At 44.0% G+C, this 23,795-nt stretch overlaps 1 long non-coding RNA gene across 1 annotated transcript; it reads right to left on the bottom strand.

Annotated features, from left to right (window-relative positions):
- Positions 1-16,261: 16,261 nt before the first annotated feature.
- Positions 16,262-19,607, bottom strand: LOC125640222 (uncharacterized). The gene is made up of 3 exons (XR_007357747.1): positions 19,392-19,607; positions 18,414-18,610; positions 16,262-18,028 (listed from the first exon to the last, which is right to left on the bottom strand). It is a non-coding gene; the product is annotated as an uncharacterized LOC125640222 (long non-coding RNA).
- Positions 19,608-23,795: the final 4,188 nt, after the last annotated feature.

Genomic DNA, 23,795 nt, shown 5'->3' with positions numbered 1-23,795 from the left:
GCCCTTTTTCCTATGAACTGAAAGAGGGTACCTCTGGTTCATCAGGGACATGTAAGTCTAATTAAGGGCAGCCTGTGACTTTTAAAAATCTCTTTTTAAAGTGAGCACTGCAGAAGAATTGTGGGCAGTGAGGGAAAAAGGCTTCTCCTAGGTGAAAGAGAGCTCTTTTTTCCCTGTCAGGGAAATCTCTTGTTTATTTCTGTTCGGGGAGAGGACCTTGGTTCCCAGCATAGCTAGGCCCAGAGTGGATTAGAAAGGGTGGCTGGTGATTGGTAGCCAGCACAAATTGAAGCAGTATTCCAGTGGGAATTAGGAAATGTACTTTTTTGGGGGGAGGGTGGGGGGGTTGTTTAAAGAAGCCCTCTCAGCCGAACCCTGGGGCCTATCCCGTAAATACTGTAAATAAATCAATGTGAAGAATTAAACCTCCATAGTAGGACTGATTTAGCCCAGGCCCCTCCAGTGCCAAAGAGAGAAATGCTGAGCCCTGATATGACGAAAGCGGTGTGTTGTTAAATATTATGAATAATAATAATAATTAATAGGAAACAAACTGAGCTAGAAACATTTTCCAATGCTTTTTATCCTGGCCACTTTTTTTCCTTATTCTTCTAGTAGTGCTTGTCTACACTGCCTTGCAGTGTGGACAACACGGGTGTGAATAGTAGTACGCACCAAAGTGCTGCACTGTAACTCCTCCATGTGGACACTGCAGAGGTGAATTTAAAGGTTCCTAGTGCATGTTCATGAAGTTCTCTTCAAACAGGATTACATTTGTGTGAACTAGGAAACGTTGAGTTTGCATCCACACGGGTCAGTCACAACACACCATTTTAGCATGCCCTGATATTCATACCCTCATAGTCCAAACAGCACAGCTAGGTAGGCCTAGCCTTAGTTTCTTTACTGGAAGCAAGTGCAAACTGGTATGACTTCGTTCAGGAAATTCTTGCTCCTGTGGGTTTGTCTCTGAAGGTGACTCTGGGGAAGAACTCCAATTAACACAGTACCTGGAAGTCTCAGGCAATAACCCTAAGTCATATGCCAAAGGGTGCAGCTAAAATGCTGAACGAGGGGTCTGGAGTCCTCTCATTAATACATAGCAACTAAAACCATAGCTCCCTGAGAAGTTGACGAAGAATGCTTTGAAGCACCAATGCAGTCCTGGGAGCTGTTTCACAGCAAGAACCCTCATTTCAATCTTGATCATTAATCAAGTGTAAGCGGGGGAATAGTCCTGCTATTGTGGGGAACTTTCCTGTCTTCTGCACTACCCCAGTGAAGTGGGCTAGCGAAAGGATCTGAATCCTCGCTCCCACTTCCTTTACCCAGTGGCCTCCCTGCCCTTGAGGACTCCCCTTCCACTCTCCTGTCTGGCAGAGTCCTTGTAACCCCAACAAGGCAGGGCCCTGGGCTTGACCCCCAACCCTGCTGTGGTCACCTAGGACAGGGGATAGGGTGTCCCCACTCCGGGGTACTCTCTCTACACTGGGCACTTCTCTGACCCACTGACCATTACATACAATTTAAAGCAAATGCAAGTTATTTAATCAACAATTAATTTTAAAAAGAATAAGGAAAAATGGGAAAGGCTAAAGGAAACACATCACCCCGCTCTGTGGCAGGGAACATCACAAACAGTGTCTCTGGAATGTCCGGGCAGTTCACAGTCTGTTCCTTGTAAGTCCCAGGCCGCGTTCTCAGGCCCTGGCTGTGCGGCAGGGATGCTGTGGGTTGGACACTTGCTCTGGTGGTGGCCACACACTCTCAGGCTCTAAGTGGTAGGACCCTTCTTCCCAGTGTTGCCCCCGCCCTGTCGGGGTTACGATCCAAGCCTGGCCTGCAGAGCCTCTTGGCTGAGGCGTCTCCCTGTGCTGGGCCCGCTGCCCAGGGTCCCCCTCGGTCTCTCCAGCTGCTCACCGAACCCAGCTCCGGACTGCTCCAGTCCCAGCTCCACCACTCTGTCTCTGCACTGCTGCTGCTGCTCTGCCTCCAGCTCCCTCGGCTGCTTCTTTGGCCCCTCTGGCTCTGGTTGCTGCAGCTCTGCTCCCAGGACAGGTCTGCTCTCTCTGGACTGCTTTTCTGGTCCCTCTGGATCCCGCACAGCTCTGTTCCCCAGCTTAGCTTGGGCCCCTGCTTTCTCCTTAGCTCGGCCCCACTCTGACCCAGGCAAATCCAGCTCACACAGAGGATGGGACCTCCCTGGCCTCCTGACTCCCTGATTAGCCTGCCCGCCCTGTCATTCAGGATGACCTGGAGCATTGGCCTCTCCCCATTGTTCCTGGGGACTATCAGTCTCAGGGTCCTGATTTCCCATAGACCCTTCCCCTTTTAGTACTGGGAGCTAGCCAACCAAAACACCCCCACTGAATGTTAGTAAGGGGGCAACAGTCCCCTTATACAAGCATTCCAGTTCCAGTTGGATCTTGCTGCTTGGTTTCAACTTACAGATGTTCTTCAGAATGGCTCAGTTCAACACCCACTGTCCAATTGCTTGACACAATCCCAATATTAAGTCAGACTGTTTATTAGCCAAGGACAGAACTTGGGCTCTTGTGCCAAAATGTTATATTTTGAACTCTCACGCAAGCAGATTTAATTTGTTCCAACATTAGGGTCAGACGTCTAGCTGATATATTTAGAAATGACTTTCCATGGACTCCAGCTAAAGTGAATCACTGTGTCCAGTGTTAATGAACTTAGAAAATTACTGTTTTGAGGGTGATTGCATTGACAATTTTGATATATTTTTTTTTCTGTTCGCCTTTGGAAATTTCACAACCATCAGTTAGCCAAACTCCAAGTCTGAGCTGGGTATCTTGCAACACTGATTTATCAATGTTACTGAAAAACAAATCCCTACAGCGTCAGACCTTTCATTGATCCACCATGTTGGATTCAAGCCTGCAGTTTGTTACATAAGACCCAAGGCAAGTAAAAGCCAAACTTGTTGATTTATACTAATCCCGAATCATTGTTTGGCTGCATATAACCCACTGACTCAGCTAGAATTCCAACTGGGGGCTTTGGCTGTATTACAGTCTTTTTGTACCTCCTTAGCCCCCAGCACAGGCTGGGGATAAAGCCACAGTCTAGCCCTAAAAGTGTAGTAACTCCATTGTCTTCCTTGGAATTACTCTGGATTTACATCAGCAAACCTGTGCTCAGAAACTGGCATATATATACCTGGGCATACAGGCATGTTTGTATGGTGTCACATCCATTCTCAGTGCTAAATGCATTTTTCTTATTAGGAATGAGACAGTAATACACATCGCTGTTTACAAGCATCTGTATGCATAATCCTTCATCAAAGTGTCTCATGCTTATTAAGTGTACAGAGGGTAAGGTAAGGTGCTGAGTCCACCACCCTGATCTGGAAAAGCACTTAGTCATGTACTTAACTTTAAGCACATACACAATGTCACTGACCTCAGTGGGACTCTCACATGTTTCAAGTTAAGCACATGCATAAGCATTTTGCTGGATCCAAGCCAGCATACTCAGCACATTACCAGATCAAAGTCTAGGTGCATTGGACAGAATTTTGTTCCCCCTGAAGACCCATGGAAGCTTTTCCCACTGACTTCAATGGGATCAGTCATAATTTAGGCTCACCTAAGGGTTCATATATGCACCCAATTTTTCAATTGCACTGCAAATTCCAGGTAGGAGAATCATGACATGACACCATTGAAAGACTTGTATCTGGCTTTTAAATTGTGACTTCGGCAGCAGATAAAACTTGAAAAAAGGGACATGTAAGCTAAAAGAAATGGCCTCAGATGGTATTTCCCAACATTCTTTGCTAGTATATTTATGATTTATTTTAAAATAAGGATTGTCCTCCTTCACAGTGCAGTTTCTTCCCCTGCTGAATCTGGCATGTAAGTCCTAGGGCTCAGTTCTCCTATGCATCCAAACTCCACTTGGTGTGGAGTTGGAAGTCCATGACGGAGCCAGTTATAGTTCACTGATTCTTTGCTGGCTGAAGCCTTGTATGAGTTATGCCACAGGCATATGGTACTAAGGTGGCTTTTGTCTTTGTTTCCAGTTTCTGTGCCAGTGGAGAATGAACCATCCTCCTAGTCTTAATTTACAATGGCGTATGATTCCGATAGCACAGACAAGATCATAATTCCAGATGAGGAATCAGATCCAAGAGCAGATTAACGCCCAAGCAACAGGAATCCTGTTTAAATGCAGAATGTCCCTAAATAAGACAATATAAAGGAAGAACAAACTGACATGTATGAGAAACTGCATTCAAACAGAAGGTTCTTTCTTACAGCTGTATTTAAGGCTCCAGCAGTGAGATTTTTCAGAGAGTCCATTTGGGCCTAACCACTCACCTTTTCCTCTTTCTTTGGGAGAGTAAGGTGCTAACTCGCCTTTCTGGAACTTCTACTTCATTTCCTGGAAATAAGCCTTCAGTCACGTGATATTGTTTTGCTACTCTTTAGGAATTCCAGCTCCTTGTTTGGACAGATTGTAAACAAGGAAATCTGATACCTCAAGGACAGAAGGAGGGAGAGAACAAGATGTCCCTAGAAAGACATTGGAGAGTGTTCAAACATACAGTGGTTTTTATTTTTATATACTATAATTTCTTACCCAGCACCACTAAATGCTATACAGAGAAAGTCAATCATAAACAAAGGGAGATTTTAAAGTAGGGGACAGGGCCTGATATTTAGCCCAGTTTTAAATGTGTCTCTGTCTCTGCAATTTTGCTGGTGCAGTTTTGAACCTACAGTGATTTCCAGGCACAGTTTTGCTCCCAAAGGACCTGATTTGCGGGTTCAGGCAGGGTCTGTACACAGGCAAGTAAATGAGCACCCACAATCTGCTGCACAAAACCAATGGGCAGTTTTTAAACAATCTGGCCCTTAAAGAATGGAATTGACTTGGTGGCTTCGGGAGAGAATGGGGGTCTGTTCCAGATAGATGGGGTAGAACAACTGAAAGAGAGATTCCTGATTTTGGAGATTCATAGGAAGGGTACAGGGAGGAGGGCATAACTGAAGAAGTCGAGTATGCACAGGCCAATCAAAGGGAAAGGATGGAGATTTTGTAGTGGTAGAGACTGGGGGAGTGAATCCATAGGGAGTTTTAAAATCTAAGAGGGCAGTTTTGAATTCAGCACTTCTGCACCATGTCTGTGGCAGTGGGGGAGACATTTCTGAGCTACTTGCTTGTATTTCTTTGCTGCGATAGGGTGGGTTTGACATTATAATCCAATCTGTTAAGTACAGTATAAATAGGACAGCGGTGCAGAAGATGAGATGCTACCTCTCATGGTTAGATACTGTCAGCTTTTGAAAACATTCCCTCCCCAGATATGTTTGTTCTTCATATTCTCTCTACTCTTGGCAAACAGATGACATTTACCCTTAGCCTCATGGTTCCCACTGTGAATAGTGGACATAGAAGCAAGCAGGGCTCTAGCTCTGAACTTCAGAATCACTGGGACCCTTAAGCAAAAATAAGATCCTAACCCTAAACTGAGCCCTGTCATTAACCTTAATTGGGACCCTCATGTGCACTAATTCTACACTGATTCTAACCCAGTCTGTAACCCTAAGCTGAGCACCATGCTGACTGGCAGCCTCACAGCAGCTGGGAGAATAAAATAGCTGGGAAGCAGAGGGGCAGGGAGACTGCCAAAGGACCAAGCAGACTGGAGAAGAGAACTCCTGCCACTAAGCTTCTGAGAAGCCACACAGAGAGAGCCCCTGAGAAGGGACAACCGGACCAAGAGGCTGAAAGCCTACAGAAATCAGGGGAAGTAGGAAGGAGCTCAGAGTACTGCAGGACTTAAGTCCCAATTATGCCTCTCTGGCTTAAGGGCCATGAGCTGGAAGGAAAACAGTGGACTGGGTGGGCCTGGGTTCCCCTACCAACCCCTGAGAGACTTAAAAAATGAGGGGGTTTCCAGACCCCCGGGGCACCAGGATTCTGCCAAGAATAAGGAGAAAGCACACGTCCTCTAGCAAGAGGAACTGACTGATCACCAACCCAGACTGAACGAACCCTGGCACAACGTTCCTCCTGGCCAAAGGGGGCACTGTTGCAGTGACACACCAGCTTCACACCAAGTTAAACAATGGGTCCTAAAATGTGTATTTCACACTCCATTGATTGCAAACTTCTTAGAAGCTTGGAGATAACAAGCTTTTCCCCACCAAATTTGTCCATTTGAAAACTGTTGAATTTCCCACCAGACAGCACCCTCCACCATTTTTCTTTTTCCAAGATAAACAATGTAGCTCTAGTTCGTTTACTTCCTTTTTAAGGGCATATGCTTCACAGATAATGTTAGGAGGAGCATGGACAACTCTGGCAACAGGGTCCAGTATTTAAAAGCCAGATCCAAAGCCCAGTGAAGTCACTTGAAGGATTCCCTTTGACTTCAGTTGGTTTGGGATCAGGCCCTAAATGTTGCAGTGGGACCAGTAAAAGAAGCTCATGCATAGAGTTGGGCAGGAAATGGTTTTCCCATCCCATGAGAGTCTGAGACTTTCCCAGCCCAAATTAGGACAAAAATTCAAAATCTCATTTGGAAACTGATAATCCAAAATATTTTTCAGATTGGGTCCATTGAAATGTTCTATTTCAATTTTGATCTTTAAAAGATAACCTATTTTTGGTATAAATTAACTATATTTCAAAATGAAAAAAGTAATTTCAAACCAAAAAATGAACTTCACTTTGAAAATGTCAAAGCAGAATATTATGACAATTTCAAGACTTTTTTTTTTCTCGCCAAAAAATGTCTAATTGGGAGATTTGAATTCTTGGGGAGATCTTTACATAACAATAATGATTGTTTTTCTAGGATGTCTGATGCTCTACCAGCTCTTGGTTGAAGTTGCACAGCTGCAGGGTCTCCATCCACTTCTGTGAATAAATGCATCAATAAACAGAGCACCTTTTCATCTCTGGTTTTCCAGAGTCCTTCACAAATGCTGTAAAATGGAGCCCGCAAGGGGATACTGAAGTGCTGATTTCTTCATGAAGATGACACAGAACACAACTACAATTTCGCAGAAGACACCACCTCTGTTCCCTGCTTCAAACAGCTTCTACTTAGGACCTTGATATTTCATTTTGGTGGTTTTGTAAGAAAATGGAATGGGGCAATATAATCCACCCACTTATATACACCCTGAAACCTTGCAAAACATTTCACATAACACCAGTCTTGAACCTAAACATAAAAGTTTAAAGATTTTACCACCTAAACTGAGAATAAGCCCATATACATGGTTTTGTGCTCTCAGCTGCAACAAAGCACATTCTCTGCTGGAGTCTTGCCAGCTGGTTGTTACTGTTGCAACATATAGCTGAAATGGGTGCTATGGCTAAGTCTGGTTTCAGAGCAGCAGCCGTGTTAGTCAGTGATCGCAAAAAGAAAAGGAGGACTTGTGGCACCTTAGAGACTAACAAATTTATTTGAGCATAAGCTTTCATGAGCTACAGCTTACTTCATCGAATCCGATGAAGTAAGCTGTAGCTCACGACAGCTTATGCTCAAATAAATTTGTTAGTCTCTAAGGTGCCACAAGTACTCCTTTTCTTATAGCTAAGTCTGACAATGCAATCCCATTGGAGGTCTGTAAATGATTCTGCTGTTTGTGATACATTCCTCTGATCTGGACTCCACTTAAATGAATGACTTCCACTTAAATGAAGCCAAGGACAAAGTTCAAGGGTAAGCCAATAACCTTTGGTTTTATTTATGTAGAGAAGCAATTCCTTACAGTACCTTGTAGAGCTGATTCACACCATCATTCTCTCTCTCCCCTTAGTCCAATTGCCTTGTTTCCTTTTCCATCACAGCATGAGCCGTTTATACACAATTCAGACAAATTTGCATCCCCCCTACTAAGTCATTCTGTTGTCCCCTTCCCCCAGCCAGGTGCAGTGCCCAGTACAGTCTCCTCTCCTGCACCTGCCCTAATTCCTTTGCAATGCCACCTGAGGAAGGTGGTGGTAGGGGTCTGTGTGATGTAATGTCCTGGGTGGAAATTGTGGAAGTAGTTAGGCTAATCATGGGTGAAGGTTTCCTGTGACCCAGGAGAAAAGGAGAGTCTGTGATGTGCTCTATGATAGAGGGAAAGTCATTACCCACTCTATGTTCAGTACTTAGATATGGCACCCATCACCACAGTAGCTGAGCCTCTTGCAAGCTGTTTTTTCATGTATTTATCCTCACAATACCCAGGGAAGGCAGGAAGAGCCATTTTACACCTGAGGAATACAGAGACTATATGACTTACCAAGGTCACACAGGAAGTCGGTGGCACAGCAGGGAATTGAATGCTGCTCTCCCAAGTCCCAGGCTAATCTATCACTGCACCAACTTTCCTCTCCGAGGAGCTGCACTAATTATCCCCCCACAGCTCTCAGTCAGAAAAAAGCTGCTCAAATGCCACCACATGCAACACTGGAGCAGGGACCTGCATTAGGCCTCTAGGTGCCACTGCAATAGAAAGAACATCACACTCAGGGGTGCGTGCAGGAATTTAAATTTGACCGCTTTTGAAGGGGCATGTTAGAGCAGCAGCTGGGGGCTAGGTCAGCAGCCAGGGCTGGTTCCAGGGCCAGAGCAGTGGCTGGGGATGGATCAGGGTCCAGGGGATGGGTCCAGGGATGGGTCCGAGCAACGGCCGGGGCTGGATCAGTGGCTGGGTCTGGGTCCAGGGCTGGGTCAGTGGCTAGACTGGAGCAGCAGCTGGGGCTGGAGCAGAAATAGGTATTTTACATTAATATTGGAGGTGCCCCTGCTTGCCCCCCCCCGTGCATGCTCCTGATTACACTTATGTTTCAACTTGTCCCTAGTGCTGTGGGCCCCCCAAATACCTGAGGCCCCCAGGTGGCTGTAGCTTTAACAGCATTATCCAAACAGGCTCTGCTTTTACAGGGCATGGATCTTACCATGACGAGATAACTGGTTCTGTGGATGAAGGGAAAGCAGTGGACGTGTTGTTCCTTGACTTTAGCAAAGCTTTTGACATGGTCTCCCACAGTATTCTTGTCAGCAAGTTAAGGAAGTATGGGCTGGATGAATGGACTATAAGGTGGATAGAAAGCTGGCTAGATTGTCGGGCTCAACAGGTAGTGATCAATGGCTCCATATCTAGTTGGCAGCCGGTATCAAGTGGAGTGCCCCAAGGGTCGGTCCTGGGGCCGGTTTTGTTCAATATCTTCATAAATGATCTGGAGGATGGTGTGGATTGCACCCTCAGCAAGTTTGCAGATGACACTAAACTGGGAGGAGAGGTAGATATGCTGGAGGGTAGGGATAGGATACAGAGGGACCTAGACAAATTGGAGGATTGGGCCAAAAGATATCTGATGAGGTTCAACAAGGACAAGTGCAGAGTCCTGCACTTAGGATGGAAGAATCCAATGCACCGCTACAGACTAGGGACCAAATGGCTAGGCAGCAGTTCTGCAGAAAAGGACCTAGGGGTTACAGTGGACGAGAAGCTGGATATGAGTCAACTGTGTGCCCTTGTTGCCAAGAAGGCCAATGGCATTTTGGGATGTATAAGCAGGGGCATTGCCAGCAGATGGAGGGACGTGATCGTTCCCCTCTATTCGACACTGGTGAGGCCTCATCTGGAGTACTGTGTCCAGTTTTGGGCCCCACACTACAAGAAGGATGTGGAAAAATTGGAAAGAGTCCAGCAGAGGGCAACAAAAATGATTAGGGGACTGGAACACATGAGTTATAAGGAGAGGCTGAGGGAACTGGGGATGTTTAGTCTACGGAAGAGAAGAATGAGGGGGGATTTGATAGCTGCTTTCAACTACCTGAAAGGGGGTTCCAAAGAGGATGGCTCTAGACTGTTCTCAGTGGTAGCAGATGACAGAACAAGAAGTAATGGTCTCAAGTTGCAGTGGGGGAGATTTAGGTTGGATTTTAGGAAAAACTTTTTCACTAGGAGGGTGGTGAAATACTGGAATGCGTTACCTAGGGAGGTGGTGGAATCTCCTTCCTTAGAAGTTTTTAAGGTCAGGCTTGGCAAAGCCCTGGCTGGGATGATTTAATTGGGGATCGGTCCTGCTTTGAGCAGGGGGTTGGACTAGATGACCTCCTGAGGTCCCTTCCAACCCTGATATTCTATGATTCTATGATTCTACCAGCATAGTCCCACCAAGTAACGGTGGGCCTCATAGCAAATGTTGCCCTATCCCAGAAATTCACAACACAGTGAAATTGAGCTTGCTTTACTGAAATATAAATGGCTGAATCTGACAGTAAGCTAAGTAGCTGACTTTGCTGAGAGCACTTCTGAAAATACTTTATTGTGTGTTGTATCTGCATTCGGTGCCATGCAGCCTGTCTTACCTTGAGTCCACTTGTAGTAGCCTTCTTAGTGTGCTCCTTTGTTTAGTGTTATAAATTGGCACAGAAAGCTGTTTACCAGGGCTTGAAAACACCACTTACAGTGCAGAACAGTCCCCCACTACATTGAAACGCTTGGTGAACAAAACCACCACTCAGGTCTGTCAAGATCAATGTGTTCTAGCAGTTAGAGTGCAAGACAGAGAAGGAACACTTGCTTTCATTCCTAGTTCTCAAAAAGAAAAGGAGTACTTGTGGCACCTTAGAGACTAACAAATTTATTTGAGCATAAGCTTTCGTGAGCTACAGCATCCACTGAATGCATCCGATGAAGTGAGCTGTAGCTCACGAAAGCTTATGCTCAGATAAATTTGTTAGTCTCTAAGGTGCCACAAGTCCTCCTTTTCTTTTTGCAAATACAGACTAACATGGCTGCTACTCTGAAATCCGATTCCTAGTTCTGCCACTGACTAGCTATGGAGCTCTTAGAAAGTCACTTTCCCTCTCTGTGCCACTGGTTCACCATCTGTAAAATGGGGCTGCTGCTGATTATTACCGGTACCTTGCACACAGATGGGCTGCGAGGTGTAATGCTTGAATATTTGGAAAGTGCTTTGAGATCTGGGACGAAAGACACTAGAAAGCTGCAAAGGTTTATTATTATTGCTTATAATATAGTCCAAAGTTTCAGCTATCCCCCCTGAAACCCCAGTGGGGCTAAAGCAAAATATGTATGACTGTTTGGGCTCAGGCTGTGTTTTAAGTCTCTGAATTCTTTCATATGGTTGTAACAGCCAGAGACACTTCAAATGAAGATTAAAGAAGCCCCATGTACTGGAATAACTTTCCCACATGGGAAGTTTCTTCCTACCTCCCATGAGTTAATTGATGCATGAGGGTTACTCTTTCTTTTGATTTTTTTTATCCTAGCCAATATAACTATGGATGTTTTCATTATTTATACCATATGATATCCAGCTCATCATTCAATCTTTGCTCATCAAAGCTTCATTTAAACTGAGATTAGTTTATTTGAAATCTGGCTGCTGCCATCATTTCCCTTGCTACATATATTTATTTATTCCTAGCTGTATTCTTTTTGGGTAGCCTTGCCAGGTAGTTTTGATTAGTAACATATTGTTCATGCATCACTGTCATGGAGCCAGCAAAGGCCCAAAGATGCAGTAGGACGTACAAACCAAGCCATTATAGGATTGTGAAATGAACTTCTCTGAATGGCAGCACGAACTTTTCACTTGTAAAATCTTTCTCCGTGTAGTTCTATCTGAGCCTGTTTGACCTCTGTTTGGAATACATACTACTTACCCCGACAAAGGTACAGAGCCTTGTGATCTCACGTGAAGGAAGCCAAATAACCCTACTGGATAATGAATTTACAGAATTCACTTATTTTCTGAAGCATTAAGAAAAACACTCGAAGGTTTTAGGGAGGAAATACCCTTTGCTCAACTAAAGCTCTCTTAGCAGATTCTTCTCAGGCAAAGTGGAATGCTAGGGCAGGGGGATAGGAATAGACCTGAATAGTCATTGAAGCAAAGAGAGAGATAATGACTGTAATCTGGTGGTTCGAGTACACACCTGCGTGGGAGAAGACCTGGATTTCAATCCCTGCTCCAAAGAATATTTAATAATTTATGCGAATTAGAACAGCTTGAACAGGAGAGATTGAGGGAGACTCACTTCACAACACATAATAATCGGAGGGTTAGAGTACTCACCTGGGATGTGGGAAACCCAGCTTTTGGAATGGGGATTTGAATCCGAGTGAGTGGTACTGGGCATGAGTGAGTGGTTCTGGGAACCAGTGAGTGGTATGGGTACTGAGTGAGTGGTACTGGGTACTGGTACTACAGCCCTTCTAATTTTGTGAATGGCTCCTAAATCCCCTTGTGAATTCAACCATTCAGGAAATGTCAAGTGGTTTGTATTAACATTTCTGATTTTTTTCTTTTTTCATTTTAGCTGAAACAATTAGCCATTATTGTCACAAATTCACAAAAATTACAGTTGACCTGAATCTGCATTTTTCAGTGAAAAAAAGTTTCAGCTGAAAAATTTCACCCAGCTCTAGATAGGAATGAACTGAAGGAGATGAGAGGGCCAAATTTTCAAAGTTAGGGACCCACATGCCCGCAGTGTACGATTGCAAATATAAATCAGGTATTTGCACAAAAACACAGACCATTTATTGTCCAACTGGCTGTGTGCACACACAAAAACCTGATTTGTATACACACACACACACACACACACACACACACACACACACACACACACACACACACAATATTTGCATGCATAAGTTCATTGCATGCAAATATTCATATGCAATTGAATTCTTAGCTTTGGAAATCTGACCCAATATCTTTGTATGTGGAGTTGGCCAGTTCAGCTGATTACATGTTCAACATAGATAATAAATCAGGAGCATTGCTCAATGCCCTCAGGGGCTCTGACTAGAAAGAGAAAGGGAAGATAGCACCAAATTGCAGGCACGCATTTGTGTGTAATATTTCGCAAAGACAGAAGTATTATGCAGTTTACTGGCTTCCCCTGAGTAACGTTCTGTCATCTAATTGCTCAATAGTCAAAGGAAAGTTCCAATAAAGCTGCTTAGGCCTCTAAAGTTCCTGCCTAAAATATAGACTAACAAAAACCAAAAAGGCACTGTTGGGAAAGTTGAAATGCTATGAATAATATCTAACAAAAGAGAAGACATGGTGATTTTTAAAAATTGATCAGAGGCCATTAGAAAGATTTCTGTGGGAATCTGCATGGCAAGTAGGTTAACCATGGGAGAAATCATGAAGTCCTAAACTCAAGTAAAGTTCCATTTTGAGGTAGGAGGGTAGGTAGGACAAGAAGTAATGAGCTTTATCTGCAGGAAAGGAGATTTAGGTTAGATATTAGGAAAAACTCTAATTATAAGGGTAATTAAACTCTGGAATTGCTTCCAAGGGAGGTTGTGGAATCCCTATTATGGAGGTTTTTAAGAACAGGCTGGACAAACACCTGTCAGGGATGGTGTAGATTTACTTTGTCCTGCCTCAGTGCAGGAGGCTTGACTTGATGATTTCTCAAGGTCCCCTTCCAGCCCTTAATTTCTATTATTCTAACCCAGGAGTCCTGATTCCCAGGCCCTTGTTCTAAGAGACCACAAATTTTCCCTATGTAACAGTGACCTATTTCCTTTGTTCTGAATGCTCATAGGATCTCTGTTTGTGATGATTTGCAGTTAGGGGCCATGACCAACATTTTGCTCCTGGCTGGAGTTAACTATGAAGTAAAAAAACCAGCTGGCTAATTTGCTAAGTCGGAGAGCTATGGGAAGAGACCTTGTCCACCATCTCACTGCCAGACCTATTTCTTGTCTTCCTTTTATAGAACCCCAGTTAAAGGTGATGAGGAATGTGTGGCTCTTTGATGAAGTCCTCCCCCTTTCCTTTGGCAAAGAGTCAGAGAGGGCCAGACCATGTCTTCACTTATTGGTGGGGTGGAATGGAGGACAGAATTCGGATCAGCTTGTTTTCCACATGTTTAATCAGTAGAGCAATGCCTCATACGTAAATTTCCACGTGTCACCACTAGTCCTACACACAGTCCTCAGTGGTTTTAAACAAAGAGAGAAAGAGATAGGGCCCAATCTTGCATGGTCCTGAGCTCTTACATGCATGGTAGGACCCAGAGACAGAGGGCCAGATTCTGCTCGAAAGTCAATGATGTTATTCTAGATTTACAGTGATGCAAAAAACCAGAATCTGACCCAGGAGGGAGAGGTGAACTCCATGGCTGTTTATGATAAACTGTAAACTTTGTTTCCTTTATGTGATTCCTCCTCAGCAGTGCTTGATCATAGGAGCTCATTGTTCCAGCACAGTCCATGATTCACAATGTTACAACAGGGCTGAGTTCGGCTTCTGGAGGTTTTTAATTACCTATCCTTACAATCTGAACTAATTTTTTTTTCCATTTTGGATAAGAAATTTGTTTTCTTGGGAGTATTTTATAACATCAGGTCATCACTCTTTATTAGATTCATCATCTAGGACTAAGGTAATATCTCTGATTGCTTAAACACAGTCATGGAAAGAAACGTTTCCAAACAGAAAACGGAATGGGCAGCAAAAAAAAAAAAAAAAAAGGGTGGGCATTTTTTATGCCTTGATCTATCACTACCTTGAAAGGAGGAAAGACTGCTTTATTTTTAAGAGGCAGGATCCTCAGCTGGAAAAATTGGTGGCATTCTATCAAAGTCCAACTCCACTCCACTGGAGCTATGCCCATTTACCCCGGCTGAAATTCTGGAGCAACATTTCTTTCTTGCAAACTCTCTTTAAAAAACAGGTACAGTAGAATTTAGTGAATAGGGACACCTGCATGGACTGAGAAACCTAGATATTAGAGGCTTGAACCTAATTTCATTGAAATCAGTAGCAAAATCCAGTGTTGCTGAAACAGTTTGTATAGTGGGGGTGCTGAGAGCCATTGAACCCTGGATATAATGGAAACCACTTCAAGTCAGGGGGTGCTGCCGCACTCCCAGCTCCAGTACCTACGGCAAAATCCAATGGGCTTCAATAGCTCAGTGGTGTAAAATCTGGTTCTAGTTGTGCCTAGACATGATGGTGATTTGTGGCCTATAAACACAATAGATAGATTAGATAGATAGATCCCTAATAAGAGAATTTGTTGTTTAGATTGTAAGCTCTTTGGGGCAGGGACTTTGCTTTCCAATTTACTTGTAGAATGCCTCACCCATTTGTGGCACTAGTTTTATACAAATAATAATTTATAACAAAAACCAGGGTCAGATGATCAGGATTGCCACCCTCAGAGCCAATGTTCAGGGGCAACAAATCCCCATGTGTTCCTCCATTTATTTGTTGTTTTGCTTGCACCTTTTGTGGGGGAGAAGGGCAGGGCAGGCACTGAAAATGTTTCCCTCCTTGGGTGATAAGGCCAGCCCTAATAACAATGTATAGCAAACTCCTCAGGAATTATTAAGGGAAACGTCTACCCTCTCACCTCCAAATAGTCCAAATGAATTGTGCACAGATTTGTAAGGTCTGAATCTCCTCTCCCACCTCTGTTAAGAGGAGTAGCTCCAATGAAATGCTGTGGATGCATCCAATGAAGTGAGCTGTAGCTCACGAAAGCTTATGCTCAAATAAATTGGTTAGTCTCTAAGGTGCCACAAGTCCTCCTTTTCTTTTTGCGAATACAGACTAACACGGCTGCTACTCTGAAAAATGAAATCAATGAGGCTACAATCTATTTGACCAAAGCCTGAGGTCCTTTTCCAGCAAAACTTCCACTGAAGTCAATTGGAGTTTTGCCCGGATACAAACTGAATGAAAACTGATCCAGAGATGTGAGCAATCCTTACTCTTCAGAGTAGTTCCATTGTCTTCAACCATGCTTTGCATGTGGGTTAAGGATTAGTCATGTGAGGAAGTGTTGCAAGATCAGGCTCTGGGACTTGGTTCTTAGAGGGCCTGATCCAAAGCCCATTGGATTCAGATGGAAATATTCCGCTTGACCTAAGGGGCTTTGGATCAGGTTCTAATTGCTCTGTTACTGTATCCGTTTGTATAATTAAAACACAAATGTAGTTGTCCTCTACTACATCAAACAAATGGCTACACAAATACATTTTTAAAAGTTAATATAAAGAACAATTTCATGGCCTTTGTCCTTTCGGGACCTTTAAAAATTGCATTTGCTTTTTTATTCCTTCTCATGCTCACACAGAAATTAAACATATCAGTTCACATCCATTCCTATTATCCAGCACAAGGACCCAGAGAAGTCCCTTTTAAATGGCTTTATGCCTATTAAGTATACTCCATGAAACTAGTTTACAGCAATATATGGGCTAGAAACTTTAATTCTTTCAGACAAACTGAATGCTTAAGATCACAAACCATTTAAAAAGATCTGTGATTGTGTTTAATCCATTTTTAATATAACTGATTTGTCTGCCATGCATTGTGTGGTTTATAGAATAAGATACTTTAGAGACAAAAAAAAAGGCTATTAGATTATCTACTTAATCTCTCTTTGCAAGAGTCTATTCTTCAGTACCTTGATCCAATCTAATTTGAAAAATGTCTCAAAATATGAGGTTTCCTGTTTCCACCACTTCCCTTATGGGAAAATTCTACAGTCTAATAGAAATCACTGTTAGGAAACTTCCTGATATTTAAGCCTAAATTTTCCATTGGTTAGTCTTACCTATTACTCTTAATTATTCCACTTGTAACACCCTAAGTAAATCCACTTTCTCTCTCTCTGATATTTACAGACTTCAGATATTTGCAGATTGTTAGAATGTCCTGCCTTAGTCATTGCTAATCCAAGATCACCTCTGTTTATTGATATGGATGTAGCGCACTCCTCCACTACTTCCTCCAGCCTGAGGAACCATCCTATATGGCACAAAGCTTTGTCAAAAAAAGAGAAAGAAAAGGCAACATAGTGAGAGAGAGTTGTTAGGTTAGATCTGTGGCCAAGACAAACACTCACGCTCACACTAGAGAATTGTTTGCATTATTTTCAACATTCAGTTTCTTTTATGGATGATTTTTCCCTTCTGCCCTTTTGCCCTTAGCTGTTCTATTCCCTTTGCCTTGTTTGACCAAAAGCACAGATGAGAATGCAAGAGCAACCAACCAAGACCCTCAAGTGCCAGTTTGGAGCTGGAGTCTGCTCCTATTCTGTCGTGTTTCCTTCCACCTTTCTTGCAAAAAGCCCCCAGTATGTCATGGGCATAGAATGGTTGGGTCTAAGGAGAATGAATGTGTTTATTAGATGCTTAGCTACATGCTCCCCTCTTTGGCTCCTACTCGGTAGCTGTGCAATGGGACTTTCCTTAATGCAGGATCAGGCTGCCCAGCTCATCTCCTTTTTACCTTGCACGTAATACATGCAAGCACTTCTTCCATGAGAAGGCTCAGTGCTCTCATTGGGACAGAAGGTGAAATGCTAGCCTCATTTAAGTCAATGGCAAAACAACCATTGACTTCAACGAGGCCAGGATTTCAGCTAAAATTACTGTTCTTCAGAGGCAGTGAGGGATTAAAAGTGTGCCACATGAATGCACTGGTTAAAGTGAAAGACTGGCTAAGCAGATATAAGGTCCAAATACGAAAGCTACAGAGGGTCAACGTTCCAGTTCAGTGAACCATGGCAACAGTTCCAGGACAATGCATCGCTTGAAGAAACTAAGTAGCTATCAGTGTGCACTGTCAAGAGCCTATGGCTGAGATTTTCAAAGATAAGGGATTTGGACACATTGATTCCCATTCATTTTTATTTGGAATCGGGCATCCAACTCTCTGCTTAAGAAAGCAATAGCTGTGCTCCAAGCACAATGAGGCCTGATGGCCAAGATCTCCAGATGGATGGCACTGCTACGGAAACTCAGCTCCTGGCGCCAAATCCATTCTGAAGTCAATGGAGTTACACCAGGGATAAATTTGGCCTCCTGCATTATGCAAGCACTCATGGATTAGAGGCGTACTGGTAAACGCAGGCTGTGATGGTGATGCAATAGGTGGCATTTCTACATGGAAGAACCAGGCACAGGAACTAACTTGAGCCCAAGGTGTGACAGTCAATTTGCAGAGCTGTTAATTTGTGCAGAGGAAGCTGAAAGCAAAGAAGTCAATAATGTAGTAAGATTATATAATCGATAAGTGACAGGGAAAAGGAATCTAATACAATGAGAAAAAACTTTCCTTTCCTTCTCATAACACAAGAACTAGGGGTCACCAAATGAAATGAATAGGCAGCAGATTTAAAACAAACAAAAGGAAGTATTTCTTCACACAACACACAGTCAACCTGTGGAACTCTTTGCCAGAGGATGTTGTGAAGGCCAAGACTATAACAGGGTTCAGAAAAGAACTAGATACATTCATGGAGGATAGGTCCCTCAATGGCTATTAGCCAGGATGGGCAGTGATGGTGTCCCTAGCCTCTATTTGCCAGAAGCTGGGAATGGGCAACAGGGGACGGATCACTTGATGATTACCTGTTCTGTTCATTCCTTCTGGGGCACCTGGCAGTGGCCACTGTCGGAAGATAGGCTACTGGGCTAGATGGACCTTTGGTCTGACCCAGTATGGCTGGTCTTCTGTTCCTATGTTCTCTAGGCCCTCTGGCTGGTTAGGAGTTGGCTGTGGAAGGAACTGGAGTGGTTGTGATGACAGCAGCATTCTAGTTCCAGCTCTGTGTAAACAAGACAACTATGTGCACAAATTAAGCATACAATTTCATGCATAGTTTTGTGCAGACAATTGCACCTGTACAGTTAGTAACATTAGACTCATAGCGTGCATCAAACTGTTTCATTTTATCAACCATTTAACCAAAATTTAAATGCATGTGGCACACCGGAGAATAGCCAGCAAGTTAATCTCCTTACAGTTTCCTAAACTTCAGCAGTTATGCCACATGAGACAGCCCTTTCCTTCTTTTCATTCTCCCTAACCCCTCATCTAGGGAGGACTCACTTCTCAGACACTACAGTCCAGCCCTCAGGCACTGACCAAGCATCTTGTCCTCTGTATGGAGACGCAATGCCTGTAGGCCGTGCCTACAAAAGGATGCAATGAAATCATAGAACTCACCATGACCACTGCAATGTAAATTGTCAGTTGAACCTCTATCCAGCCTCTACTCCACTGGACTATGCGCCAAATTGCGCACACACTTACTTACACCTGCTCTTTGCAGATAGAAAACCCTGTTAAAAATTCCAACCCTTGTGAGCACCCTTTAAATAGTCTAACAGCTGTGCACATACATCTCTGCATTGCACCCGCACTTTAGCCCCACCCCAGTACGTGCAGTTTAAAGGGTACAAGCAAGTATTAATGCAAATGCAGATGTTTGCAACTGCAAAGTGTGGGTGCAAGTTGATACAACTGCAACTCATAGAAAATTCTCCACAAAATGGCTTTACAGTGATTTGATTCCAACCTCCTAGGAAGGTAAGTTCTTAACTCACATGGATCAGAGGTGCAAAGGTCAGATCTAGATCCATATGTGAATTCTCAAAGTTCAGGTTGTTTGGATCCAGTTCTGGCAGAGTTGGACATGCTGTTTTGTTCAGGCTGAAGATGTGGATTCCTATCCAGCATGACAGTCACCACTAACTCATGTCTGAAGCTTTCAAATTGCTGAGATGCACAAGGACCCATGCCCCTGCCTTACATCCAGGCCAGCAAACAACTGTCCCTGCAATAATACGGCAGTGAGAGCATATGAAATGTGGCCTGTCATCTAAGCAAGGTATTTCATCAGTAATCAGATGGTTCAGAAATGTGCTTAGCAGCAAAATTGTGTAAGGGCAAGGAAAGTGAAGGCAAAGAGCAAATTTGGCAATCTCCCCTCTCCCCACCCCCAAGATAATAAAGGGAATGAAGAATGGAAAGGGGAGCTGCCATGCAGTTCAGATTATGGAACCAAGCAGGCAAAGGCCCTAAAAGGAGCTATCACAGGCTGTTCCTTTATTACATTATTTACCATTGACTGGCTGATCTGGCTGATTATATATTGTAAAGAGAGTGTAAAGTTTCATGTGTGTTGTTTCGCTTGTTTCTGGAACTGCTATCACTAGATAAAAATGTGTTTTATGATACTTTTATCAGGAGCAGTACTTTCCTTAATTCAGAGTAGTTTCTGCAAAACAACAGCAGCCTCAAGTGCGTAAAGCTAGGGAACTTGTGCAGAGGGTGGATTTAATCAACTTCAGAGTCAATTTTCAGTCTAACTGAGGGCTTGGCTACACTTGCGAGTTACAGCACAATAAAGGAGCCCCGGGCGCACTAGCTCACTACCCGTCCGCCGTGGCAAGGCACGTAGAGCGCCCTGACTCCGCGGCTACAGCGCGGCTGGTACTCCACCTCGGCGAGTGGAATAACATTTGCTGCGCCCCCGCTGGAGCGCCGCAGTGCCAGTGTGAACGAGGTGTTGCTTTACTGTGCTCTGATCAGCCTCCGGAAATGTCCCATAATCCCCTTAAGTCAAGTGGCCATTCTTTTCATTGTTTTGGAATCGCTGCAGGAATGCGGATATGCCCTTTGAAAGCTCCGTTTCTGACAGCCGGCTGCTTATCTGCTCCGAGACAAAGCAACCATTAGTGTGGAATGCTGTGTGTGAGAGAGAAAGGCCGGGGCGGGGGGGGGGGGTCTGCTGCTTTCTGAACTTACAAGACAGCATGCTGACATGCTCTCAGCCCCCCAAAAACCCACTCTCTCTCCCCCCACATACACACAACACACTCCCTGTCACACTCCACCCCTCATTTGAAAAGCAGGTTGCAGTCACTTGCATGCTGGGATAGCTACCCATAATGCACCACTCCCAATGCCGCTGCAAGTGCCTCAAATGTGGCCACGTCAGTGCACCTGAAGCTGTCAGTGTGGACAGACTGCAGCGCTTTCCCTACTGCGCTCTACGAAGGCTGGTTTAACTCAAAGTGCTCTACATCTGCAAGTGTAGCCATGCCCTGAAGCTAGTCTCATGTGTCATTAAACCCAATGAGGTTTACTCTGCCCTCCACATTGAAGTCCAAGTAATGTTCATGGTGTCTTCTCCACAATCAGCTGAAAAACCCATTTCATTTGCACCCATCCACTGTATTTTTACTAGGGTGGACCGGCACAACAAAAGCTGACAATGGCTTCCTCAGGTGAACAATGGGTGATTTATTTTCAGTATCTTGTCTGTGGTGTTTCGGTTCAGATATATTTGTGCCTCGCACAGAATGGCTGCATGCAAACTGACTGCATAGATCCTCAGTCTGAGAGTGAATTAGGTTCATGGCAAACTTTGTGAAAAATCCATGTCACTGTTGTTGCGTCTCTAACGTTCCCCACTGTGTCTGATTATCATGGGAGTCTCTTAGATCTTTGGGATTTATACCAAACTCCATAACACCCAGGTGCTGACGAGATCGTATCTTGTACGAAGTAGCCTGTGCACTGATATATGTGGGTAAAACAAGGCAGAATTCCAGCCTTCCCTTTGAATACCCTAGATATGGTCTCAGGATACAGCTTTCTGTAATGTTGCATCCCCGTCATTTAAAAAATAGAATGTTTGTGAACTGAACGCTGATGGAAGGTGCTAGAAGGAGTGAGTTGGAGTCTGAACTTCTCTACTGATCCACAGAACAGGCAGCGGCAATGCAATGTGCCTCAACCATGACCTGTATGGACTGTCTGTAGGCCTAAAAGAGGAATTCACTCTGTTCAGCCCTTGGCCTCTCTACTGGGACTGCCAGCAAAGAGTCAATTAGAATTAACTGTTTTGGTGGGTTTTGTGATGAGGACACGAGTCCGCTTGGAATTGGACTGAGACCCACCAAGAGGAAACTGGACCGGTTCTGAGTTTTCAAAGAAGATTGGGCACCTTTCACCAGCCTCACCAGTCAGTTTTAATATTGTGTAAATAACCAGTCACCTATGAAGGGGCTGCCTGGAGTGAGTAATGGGTCGTGAAGCAGGTAAAGCAGGTGCTAAACATTTGCCAGAAGAAGAAGACTGAGATCAACACATCATGTGATGCTGTGTTATTTTATGTCCCATTGCCTGGCAATGCCACACACCCCCTCAATGCCAGCTCACTGGGTCCCTTCTAAAAAGGTGGCATTTTAGGTTCTCGGTTTCTCTATCTGCAGAGGCATTCATGTTTGTTATTCTCAGGCTGGCAGTGTCTCTACTGGTTAACTGAGTAACCTACCTCTAATTAAAGATTAAAATAATTAAGAGCTAGCTCAGAGGTTTGGTAACAAGATACAAAGTTTTTCTCCTCTGGGTAACTGTTGCCAATCCAGACCAGGTCAGTAGGAAGTGGTTACAATCTGACAGCAGCTCAGTGACTCCTCTGTGAATTGAGATTGTTCATCTCAGTCCAGTTCCTAGTGGACAGGAGTCCACATCATGGAAACCACAGTTGTGTGTGACATTAACAGGCACCCTTGTTCGTGATCTCAGCACTGAAGCCCATCACTCATCAGGGCAGGAAAACTGACCTTCAGAAGGTGGGTCCCTCTGCACTGGCAACGAGACACATTATTATTATTCACCTAGCACCCCTATGAAAGCTGCTATACAGACTGATTTGAAGACAGGACCCCTACCCCTAAGAGCTTATACTTTATATAGACCTATAGAAATGGACATGGGAAGAAACGAAAAAAGGAACAGGAGCCCATCTGCAGGAGGTTTTCCGGGGAGACATGCCTAGATATAGCCAGTGCTAGACCTGTTCTGTGGTTTCTGAAAAGATTCCAGGGCTTGAATTGGGCACCTTTCACCAGCACCATCATTCAGTTTTAATACTGTAATAACCGATCACCTACAAAAGAGCTGCCTGGAGACATTTAGAGTCCCTTGTGGGTAATAACAGGTTTTAAAGCAGATTAGGGAGGGCGTTGGTGTTCCCCCCAATGAAAAATGAATAATTATATAACTAAGTCTCTTTGCTTTCTAATGCAACACATATTGGGAATCTTGCACATTGACTACAGTGTGTGTATTGTTCCATGTCAGTGGATAAATAATTCACCATCTGAAGACTTGGTAGCTTTTTCTTGCAGCTCAGGATTATTGTTTCACTTGATGCAGGAAGCTGGCTCCCTTTCTTTCCTTTCTTCCTAGGAGAATGTTGTCATTTTGAGCCTTGAGTGATATGCAGGTCAGTGCCCCACCAAGCTTGCCTGGCCATTAGCGTGTGCATGTGTGTATCTGCCAGAGTTACGTGAAGAGCTGATTTAATTTCGGCTTTATTGTATTTCGGTTTATTTGTATTTTGCTTCACAGTGGTTTTACAGCTGTTGCCCTTTGAGCTTTTTCCAACCTAATTTAAAAGCTAAGGCTAGCTTAGGGCCAAATGTGTGTGTGTGTGGGGGGGGGATTTTTGTTGTTTTAATGACAGGGTGGATATGTGTGAAAACACATCTAACAGGGATGTCTCTGTGTGGTGTCCTTTCAGAGTCTGTTCCAGAAAGTGAAGAAATCAATAAACTCCTCTTGGAAGAGAGAAACCAAAACCAAATCCCCAGATCTGAGGATCACCAGATTCTGGGGAAGCCTAGTGATGGCAAGATGGTCACTTTTCTATTCTCTGGTGTTTGGGGGCAGTAGCAGAATCAATGTAAGCCTCCAGTAGGAGTGGCAACATCTTAGTGTCAGAATATATGTGGCCCCAATATCTTTAATATCAAAAGACTAAGGGTCTGATCCAAATCCCACTGAATTCATACAAAGTTTTTCCTTTTACTTTTAATGGGCTTCGAATCAGGCCCTAAAACTTTATGTTAAAAGTCAGATGTGAAACATGGAATAAACCACATGGCCCTGAACCTGCACCATTCAAATCAATGGACGCTTTGCCAGTGACTTCA

The sequence above is a fragment of the Caretta caretta genome, chromosome 7 (genome assembly GCF_965140235.1).
Source record: "Caretta caretta isolate rCarCar2 chromosome 7, rCarCar1.hap1, whole genome shotgun sequence".
Classification (NCBI taxonomy): Eukaryota; Metazoa; Chordata; order Testudines; family Cheloniidae; genus Caretta; species Caretta caretta.
Note: the sequence above shows the minus strand (reverse complement) of the source record. Positions and strands in the feature narration are given on the sequence as shown.